We start from the raw sequence: 10,667 nt of genomic DNA, 5'->3' as shown, positions 1-10,667 counted from the left end.
AAGAAGAACGTGTGCATTTAAAAGTGAAATTGTCCCAGTCTGCAAGGAGGGAACATCTGGGAGCAGCATAAGACATTGGACCTCTGGACCTCAGTAGGGACTGTCTCTTCTCTTTTGGGGAGAACGGATTTTGGAGGCTCACCACCAAGAGTTTCAATTCCCACTCCATAACTTGTCAGATTTGTGTTTGACCACAGACAAGACAAATTGCTCAGATTTAAATTCTTCCTGTTTAAAATGGAAAATAAATCCTTCTACTTTTCTTATACCGTGGTGTGTTTGTGTGTGTGAGTGTGCACAGGCTTAGTCACTCAGTCATGTCTGACTCTGCGATACCCGCCAGGCTCCTCTGTCCCTGGGGATACTTCCTGCAAGAATACTGGAGTGGGTTGCCACACCCTACTCCAGGGGTAGTGAAAATTAAATGAGACAATGTTCATACATTCCTGGCACGTGGTTCTCCTTTTCTGCTTTATCCCTAGTTTCTGTGCTCTTCCAGGTGGAAGAGATCCACTGGGTAAGTGTATGAGGAGAGGGCGCAGAGCCTCCGCCCTCTCTAGGTTACCACTCTCAGTACCTCCACAGGTTCACCAGCCCAGAAGCTCTCTGAGCCTCATCCTTTTGGGGTTTTATGGAGGCTTCTTTACCTAGGCACAATCAATTAAACCATTGGCCAGTGGCAATTGATGACCGAACTCAATATTCGGCTTCTCCTCCTCCCCAGAGGTTAGATGTCAGGTAGGGGTGGGTTGGGGTGTATGGGTGTGTGTGGGTGGGAGGGGGTGGGTGGGTGGGGGGAGGAGACTGAAATTTCCAGTGCTCTAATCACCTGATGGCTTCACTGGCAACCAGCCTCCATCCTGATGTGAGTCCAAAAATCACCTCATTAACATAAAGGATGCCTCCATTGCTTTCATCAATTAAGAAATCGACAATAGTTTAGGAGCTCTGTGCAAGAAATGTTGATGAAGATCACATAGATTTTTCTTATTATAAATCACAATATCACACAGCACAGGGATTTCATGATAAAGCACGTTGCAGAGCACTCGGTGGAAGGTAAGAAATTGTGGCCAGTGTTTGAGATTATATTCTCTGCCTAGAATTCTCTTATAGTTGAGTTTGTCCTACTTCTTCCTTTGCTTGGCTCACACCTGCTAAACCTTTGACTCAGCTCAGACATTATTTCTTTTAGAAGACTCTCTAAGACCTTTGACCTGGGAGGTGAAGCTGCTTCTGAGTTATAGACCATGTCTGTATCATTAGGGCTTCCTTGGTAGCTCAGCTGGTAAAGAATCTGCCTGCAATGAAGGAGACCTGGGTTCGATCCCTGGGTTGGGAAGATCCCCTGGAGAAGGGAACGGCTACCTACTCCAGTATTCTGGCCTGGAGAATTCCATGGACTAGACAGTCCATGGAGTTGCAAAGAGTCAGACATGACTGAGTGACTGTCACTTTCATATCATCAGGGCCTTCCCAGGTGGCGCTAGTGGTAAAGAACCTGCCTGCCAATGCAGGAGGCAGAAGAGATTCTGGTTCCATCCCTCCGTCGGGAAGATCCACTGGAGGAGGAAATGGCAACCTGCTCCAGTATTCTTGCCTGGAGAATCTCATGGACAGAGGAGCCTGGTGGGCTATAGTCCATGGGGTCGCAAAGAGTCAGACACAACTGAAGCAACTTAGCACACTTGCATATCATCAGACTCACCCTGTCATCTGAGCTCTTTGAGGGCTGAGAAGGTATCTTTTATTTATTTTAATTTTTTTCTTTTTTTGCCATGCCTCATGAGTGAGTGAACCTGGGCCCCCTGCAGTAGAAACTCGAAGTCCTAGCTACTGGACGACCAGGGAATTAATTCCCTGGTGCCTTTATCTTTGCATCTTCAGTTCCTAACAATTTTTGAATTGAGTTGAATAGAAACAATAGTTCTTTTCCCCTAAGCCTCTGACAGGGAGCATGAGATTTGAGCAATAACCGTGTTAATTTCCTTGGAACTTTTTGCTTGCTGTTTTTTCCATTGTTTTCCCAATACATATAATTTAGAGCTATTATACATGTCTGCTTCTATCCTGTTAGGTTCGACAGGTGACATATGGGGAGAGACAGGCCTTGTGAATACGAAGGAATGGAATTAACTTGATGGACGTTCCCTTTCCTTCAACAAAAGCAGCTCTTTTCTCGTTGTTCATTGACCTTGGAATGATGGACTGTGAACAGAGAATCAATATCTCCTTTTATTACAGCACATTTACTAGGTCTGGCCAAAGAGTTGAAAGCTTTCTGCAAAAATGTGAGTCTAGCGGAATGTTCACAACTGGCTCCTGCCAGGCTCAGTGAAGGGAGGGATGACACAGCATTCTTAGATAAGAACAAGGTATAGAATTACTGAATTGAAACTAGAATGCCCAAGGGAAAGGCTTGTGAGCTTAGTTTTTTTGTGAAGTAAACCTCTGAAAGCTGCTTGGCTTTTATAATAAGGAAAGCAAGGAGTTTAGAAATGAGTTTGAATGTCTGTCCATCTCTTTTTAGATGATCAAACCAGGACTCAGGCATGTTAAATAAACTCGGGATCACCCACCTGCTGCTGCTGCTGCTAAGTCGCTTCAGTTGTGTCTGACTCTCTGCGACCCCATAGACGGCAGCCCACCAGGCTCCCCGGTCCCTAGGATTCTCCAGGCAAGAACACTGGAATGGGTTGCCATTTCCTTCTCCAATGCATGAAAGTGAAAAGTGAAAGTGAGGTCGTTCAGTTGTGTCCGACTCTTAGTGACCCCATGGACTGCAGCCTACCAGGTTCCTCCATCCATGGGACCTTCCAGGCAAGAGTTCTGGAGTGGGGTACCATTGCCTTCTCCCTACAAGGAGATCAAACCAGTCAACCCTAAAGGAAATCAACCCTGCATATTCACTGGAAAGACTGATACTGAAGCTCCAATACTTTGGCCACCTGATACGAAGAGCTGACTCATTGGAAAAGATTCTGATGCTGGGAAGATTGAAGGCAGGAGGAAAAGGGGATGACGGAGGGGACAATATGGTAGGATGGCATCACAGAGTCAATGGACATGAGTTTGAGCAAACTCTGAGAGATGGTGAAGGACACGGTAGCCTGGTGTGTTGCAGTCCATGGGGTCACAAAGAGTTGGACATGACTGAGTGAGTGAACCACAACAAAAGGGCTGTTGGGAGGAGAAATGCATATAAGATGTGTGTGTATGCACTCAATTGCTAAGTTGTGTCCGACTCTTTGTGACCCCATGGACTGTAGCCCACCAGGCTCCTCTCTCCATGGGATTCTCCAGGCAAGAATATTGGAGTGGGTTGCCATTTCCTTCTTCACAGGATCTCCCAGCCCAGGGATGGAACCCACGTCTCCTGACTGGCAGGTGGATTCTTATGCACTGTGCCACCTGGAAAACCCTTATATAAGTTATCTCCAAGTATAACAGAGTGTTGGCTCCCAAAGGCTAACTAAACACCTTTTTGAACACCTCGGAACTGGAAAGACAGGTCCCAAACTGTCCCTGCTCCCTTTTTAGGTTTTACAAGTTTCCCTTAGATGGACATCCCATCATCTTTACCCTATTCCTTATACTTCCACACACACAAGGGATGTTCTGCTCTGTTCCCTAGAAGCTTCTGAGGAATACCTCCAGCTCTTCATCTTGACCTTGACCCTTACCTAGAGGAAGAGAGGCCGTCCTGTCACTTTTAGGGTCAGAACTGAGCATACTTGGTCACCACCTTGATGCTTATTCTTTTCTGATTAACTTTGCACACAGGATCCATGCCTTCTGCTTCCTCTTGCCGAGTTCTTACAGGGGCAGACTGGTCCTGGACAAGAAGACCATATTCACCCAGGAGGGCCAGGACCTGGGGCTCAGGTCCCTATATCAGATCAAACATCAGAAGGCCCATCGTGACCACACATAGCAACTATGGTCTCTCACATAGTGGTGTCAGTGGTAAAGCTGATGTGTTTCATGTCATCTGTTTGACTTCTAAGTGTTGGTTTCAAATTTGGGAGTGGATAAAAGGGTTTTGAGCTTCCCAGGTGACACTCATGGAAAAGAACACACCTGCCAACAAAGGAGACATAAGAAATGTGGGTTTGACCCCTGGATGGGGAAGATCCCCTGGAGGAGAGCCTGCCAACACACTCCAGTATTCTTGCTTGGAGAATCCCATGGACAGAGGAGCCTAGAATGCTGCAGTCCAGCTGGTCGCAAAGAGTCAGACACGACTTAGCGACTATACAACAACGGATTCTGGTGAGTAAGGAGTGAGGAATAAGGTGAGTAAGGAGTGAGGTCAAGGCTTTGGGCTGAGCCAGGGAGTAAGGCCTCAGATTTTAATACCACAGCAGCTGGTGGGACAGAGAGCTTGTTTCTCTAGGGCTCACAAGTGAGCAGCTGTTTTTATTTGATCAGCTCAGTGCCCAGGGTTTTGCTTCAGAGCTGGTTTTTGAGTCAACAGTGAGCTTTCCTGTGTGTTGTCATAACTCATCACTGGAGGCATGAAGCACATCCTGTGTCACTCCACCGTGAGCAGTACACTGCTCTGCCCTGTGTTCTCTGCAATTTGCCCCATGCGCCTGTTCCTGTCGTTGATTTTATGTCTCTTCACTTCATATTGACCATGTTATAACTATATGTTGAACTGCATATAGATAGAGGGATAGATAGAGGGATGAATGTGTAGATGAATGGATAGATAGCTGGCTAGATGGGTTGTTGTTGCTGTTTTTCAGTCGCTCAGTTGTGTCCAACTCTTTGTAACCCCACGGACTGCAACACTCCAGGCCTCCCTGTTCTTTACCACCTCCTGGAGTTTGCTTAAACTCATGTCCATTGAGTCGGTGGTGCCATCCAACCATCTCATCCTCTGCCAACCCCTTCTCCTCCTGTCTTTAATCTTTCCCAGCATCAGGATCTTTCCCAATGAGTCAGCTCAGGTGGCCAAAGTATTGGAGCTTCAGGTTCAATATCAGTCCTTCCAATGAATATTCAGGGTTTATTTCCTTTAGGATTGACTGGCTTGATCTCTTTGCTGTCCAAGGAACTCTGAAGAATCTTTCTCAGCACCGCAATTTGAAAACATCAATTCTTCATGGTTCATGAGGGGCGTGAGTTCAGATAAAAGGACTTCTCACTCATTACTGGTGACTGCTTGCGTAAGAACTGATTTTTTACCAAATATTTTTGTGGTAAGGAGGGAAGAGGTTTATAAACTAACGTGACAGACTTCACACAAACAGCCCTGAAGTCTTTCTGTTCTTTCCCCCCACAAATTCTCCCCCCATTAACACCATCTAATCTCTTCCTTTAAATCAAGCCCTCCCCCACTCCCTCCTCCAATCCTCTCATCCACCCCTGGTCTCACCACAGCCCCTTCTATGTAAAGCAGTTTGTTATCACCTTAGCTCCAATTTGCATCCTCCCAGCCATCATCCTGCCCAGCACACACAGGAATTTCCCTGGGATTCAGTCTTCAGGAGATAAGGCCTAGGATAAATAAAGAAGAGGGCTTCCCCAGTGGTAAAGAATCTGCCTGCCAATGCAGGAGATGATCCCTGGGATGGGAAGGTCTGGAGGAGGGCATGGCAACCCATTCCGGTATTCTTGCCTGGAGAATCCCATGGACAGAGGAGCCTGTGGGCTACAGTCCATAGGGTCGCAAAGAGTTGGACATGACTGAAGTGACTTAGCACGCACGCAAGTAAAGAAGCTCTCAGCCTCCCAGGACAGCAGATTCTTGTTGAGGTGAATTCTCAACCCCTCCATCCTTCATCTGGTGCAGATTACAAAGCACAAAGCTAGAGTAGGAGATACAGGAAAGCCGATTTCCAGTTTGGGAGTGGTGTCTCCCTCGGGAAGGATGAAGTTAAAATAATGGCATTCATGGGACTTCCCTGGTGGTCTGTGCTCCAAATGCAGGGGACCTGGGCTCAGTCCCTGGTCGGGGAACTAGATCCCACATGTTGCAACTAAGACCCAGAACAGCCAAATAAATAAATATTTTACAATAAAATATTGGCTTTTGTGTATCCAGGCCACTTTCTCAAACTCCCTCTTTCTCATGGTTCTCATGTGTCCTCTGGAATCCGTGGCTCACAGCGGCATCTGAGAAGTGATGGTTGGATCACCCTAAGATCACCTAACTCAACTCAGTCGCCCAACACCTTTCTCCAAGAGCTTAACTATTTGGTTTCCTTTTTGAGTTAATTCTCCCCCAATCTGCATTTTTAGTCCTCACGGAGAACAGGTAGGGAAGAGTGTCTCATGGGCTACCAGTGAGGGATGGAGGTTTATCTGTGGAATGTTAGGCACACTGCAGTGAAGCTGACATCTAGAGCTAGATGACTCCAGAGCAGATTCTCACTCCTTCCTGGCAGCTGAGAGAGAGCTGATAGCATGAAATATACTTCAATATCAATGTCTTTATTGGATCAGATATTTTTATCTCAAAAGATTTGACTTTACAATCTGGGAATAAACACATGTTGATTTCAAACAATGTTGATTCACAGAAAACCTTTGTTGAAAGAATAAATCCAACTTTTGACAGCCAAGCCAATACTGTTTTCCAAACATGTAATCACTTTTCCACCACTGGGCATTTTTCATGCTGTTCTTGCTATCTAGAACATTCTCCACAAACTATCTTTTGTTAAAATTCATCTCAGCCCTTTGAAGTAGCTTCTCACCCCTTATCATTCTTGAGACAACTGTTTCCACATTCCTCCAGTCATCCAGAGATAAGAGGAAGGTGGCTTCTTTCTCTCTTTTTTTCTGGCCATACCATGTGGCTGGTGGGATCTTAGTCCCCCAACCAGGAATTGAACCTGGGCCCATGACAGTGAAAATGCAAAATGCTAACCACTGGACTGCCAGGGAATTCCCAAGGGTGGTTTCTCTTTCTTTGTCCTTAGGTCAGTCCTCTTTCTTGAGCTTAACATACTTAAATGTCATTGGTGGTTGTGGTGGTCAGTTGTGAAGTCATGTCCGACTCTCTTCGACCCCATGGACTGCAGCACACCAATCCTCCCTGTCTCTCACTATCTCCCATAGTTTGCCCAAGTTCATATCCATTGCATCGGTGATGCCATCCAGCCGTCTCATCCTCTCCTCCTGCCCTCAATCTTTCCCAGCCTCAGGGTCTTTTCCAATGATTTGGCTCTTCACATCAGGTGGCCAAAGTATTGGAGCTTCAGCATCAGTCCTTCCAATGAGTATCCGGGGTTGATTTCCTTTCTTTCGGATTGACTGGTTTGATCCTCTTGCTATCCGAGGGACTCTCAACAGTCTTCTCCAGCACCGCAATTCAAAAACAATTCCTCAGGACTGAGCTCACATCCGTACATGACTACAGGAAAGATGTGCTCCACTGGAGGAGAGAATGGCAAACCACTCCACTATTCTTGCCTTGAGAACCCTATGAACATGATAAAAAGGCTAATGTTGGTGATCCATTCTCAAATTGTCTTCTTTTGAATCTTGCACAGGTGTATACATCAGTATCTGCCCTTCAGTTCAGTTCAGTCGTGTCTGACTCTTTGTAACCCCGTGAATTGCAGCACGCCAGGCCTCCCTGTTCATCACCAACTCCCGGAGTTCACTCAAACTCTGATGACGGCTGATGCCATCCAGCCATCTCATCCTCTGTCATCCCCTTCTCCTCCTGCCCCCAATCCCTCCCAGCATCAGGGTCTTTTCCAATGAGTCAACTCTTCACGTGAGGTAGCCAAAGAATTGGAGTTTCAGCTTCAGTATCAGTGCTTCCAATGGACGCCCAGGACTGATCTCCTTTAGGACGGACAGGTTGAATCTCCTTCCAAGGGACTCTCAAGAGTCTTCTCCAACACCACAGTTCAAAAGCATCAATTCTTCTGCATTCAAAAACTATAGCCTTGACTAGACAGACCTTTGTTGGAAAAGTAATATCTCTGCTTTTGAATATGCTGTCTAGGTTAGTCATAACTTTTCTTCCAAGGAGTAAGCATCTTTTAATTTCATGGCTGCAGTCACCATCTGCAGTGATTTTGGAGCCCGAAAAATAAAATCTGACACTGTTTCCACTGTTCCCTATTTGCCATGAAGTGATGACTATGCCAAAGCTTTTGTGTGGATCACAATAAACTGTGGAAAATTCTGAAAGAGATGGGAATACCAGACCACCTGATCTGCCTCTTGAGAAACCTATATGCAGGTCAGGAAGCGACAGTTAGAACTGGACATGGAACAACAGAGTGGTTCCAAATAGGAAAAGGAGTACGTCAAGGCTGTATATTGTCACCCTGTTTATTTAACTTATATGCAGAGTACATCATGAGAAATGCTGGAATGGAAGAAACATAAGCTGGAATCAAGATTGCCGGGAGAAATATCAATAACCTCAGATATGCAGATGACACCACCCTTATGGCAGAAAGTGAAGAGGAACTCAAAAGCCTCTTGATGAAAGTGAAAGTGGAGAGTGAAAAGTTGGCTTAAAGCTCAACATTCAGAAAACGAAGATCATGGCATGTGGTCCCACCACTTCATGGGAAATAGATGGGAAACAGTGTCAGACTTTATTTTTCTGGGCTCCAAAATCACTGCAGATGGTGACTGCAACTATGAAATTAAAAGACGCTTACTCCTTGGAAGAAAAGTTATGACCAACCTAGATAGCATATTCAAAAGCAGAGACATTACATTGCCAACAAAGGTTCGTCTAGTCAAGGCTATGGTTTTTCCTGTGGTCATGTATGGATGTGAGAGTGGGACTGTGAAGAAGGCTGAGCACCAAAGAATTGATGCTTTTGAACTGTGGTGTTGGAGAAGACTCTTGAGAGTCCCTTGGACTGCAAGGAGATCAGCCCTGGGAGTTCTTTGGGAGGAATGATGCTAAAGCTGAAACTCCAGTACTTTGGCCACCTCATGCGAAGAGTTGACTCATTGGAAAAGACTCTGATGCTGGGAGGGATTAGAGGCAAGAGGAGAAGGGGACGACAGAGGATGGGATAGCTGGATGGCATCACTGACTCAATGGACGTGAGTCTGAGTGAACTCTGGAGTTGGTGATGGACAGGAAGGCCTGGCGTGCTGCGATTCATGGGGTCACAAAGAGTTGGACATGACTGAGCGACTGATCTGATCTGATCTGATGGGACCAGATGCCATGATCTTAGTTTTCTGAATGTTGAGCTTTAAGCCAACTTTTTCACTCTCCTCTTTCACCTTCATCAAGAGGCTTTTGAGTTCCTCTTCACTTTCTGCCATAAGGGTGGTATCATCTGCATATCTGAGGTTATTGATATTTCTCCCAGCAATCTTGATTCCAGCTTGTGCTTCTTCCAGCCCAACGTTTCTTGTGATGTACCCTGCATAGAAGTTAAATAATCAGGGTGACAATATACGGCCTTGACGAACTCCTTTTCCTATTTGGAACCAGTCTGTTGTTCCATGTCCAGTTCTAACTGTCGCTTCCTGACCTGCATATAGGTTTCTCAAGAGGCAGATCAGGTGGTCTGGTATTCCCATCTCTTTCAGAATTTTCCACAGTTTATTGTGATCCACACAGTCAAAGGCTTTGGCATAGTCAATAAAGCAGAAATAGATGTTTTTCTGGAACTCTCTTGCTTCTTCCATGATCCAGCAGATGTTGGCAATTTGGTCTCTTGTTCCTCTGCCTTTTCTAAAACCAGCTTGAACATCTGGAAGTTCACAGTTCATGTATTGCTGAAGCCTGGCTTGGAGAATTTTGAGCATTACTTTACTAGCATGTGAGATGAGTGCAATTGTGTGGCAGTTTGAGCATTCTTTGGCATTGCCTTTCTTTGGGATTGGAATGAAAACTGACCTTTTCCAGTCCTGTGGCCACTGCTGAGTTTTCCAAATTCGCTGGCATATTGAGTGCAGCACTTTCACAGCATCATCTTTCAGGACTTGAAGTAGCTCAACTGGAATTCCATCACATCCACTAGCTTTGTTCTTAGTGATGCTTTCTAAGGTCCACTTGACTTCACATTCCAGGATATCTGGCTCTAGGTGAGTGATCACACCATTGTGATTATCTGGGTTGTGAAGATCTTTTTTGTACAGTTCTTCTGTGTATTCTTGCCACCTCTTAATATCTTCTGCTTCTGTTAAGTCCATACCATTTCTGTCCTTTATTGAGCCCATCTTTGCATGAAATGTTCCCTTGGTATCTCTGATTTTCTTGAATAGCTGTCTAGTCTTTTCCATTCTGTTATTTTCCTCTATTTCTTTGCATTGATCACTGAGGAAGGCTTAACAGCCCTCAAAAATCGGTAAAAAATGAAATGATGGCAAAGGAGTCCTTTCTGGGGAAATGCTGAATGAATACTGTTTGTTGAATGAATGAATGAATCACCAATTCTCTGCCAGCACAGTTCTGCAGCTGCCACTGCCCCTGCCCCTCCGGTAGAGGCTCCGCCCACTAACCCACATGCCTAGTCCAGGTGCTAAGTGACCAGGTCCTGCTCAGTGTTTAGTCCTTATGTGTCCAGATACTCATAAGTCTAGGCCTGGATCGGGAAGAAAAGTGAAAGAGTAACAAACTTTAATTGACTCTGTTGGAAATGTCTAATGAGCTGTTGGAGGGATTAATGAAAAGAGCAGTTTTATTCAGCATGGCTCTTCATGCTCTGAGAAGAAGAATT

The sequence above is a fragment of the Bos grunniens genome, chromosome 6, assembly GCF_055505025.1.
Source record: "Bos grunniens cultivar Pamir isolate PY7600 chromosome 6, Bosgru_T2T1.0, whole genome shotgun sequence".
Taxonomy (NCBI): Eukaryota; Metazoa; Chordata; class Mammalia; order Artiodactyla; family Bovidae; genus Bos; species Bos grunniens.
The sequence above is the reverse complement of the archived record's forward strand: the minus strand, read 5'-3'. Positions refer to the sequence as shown.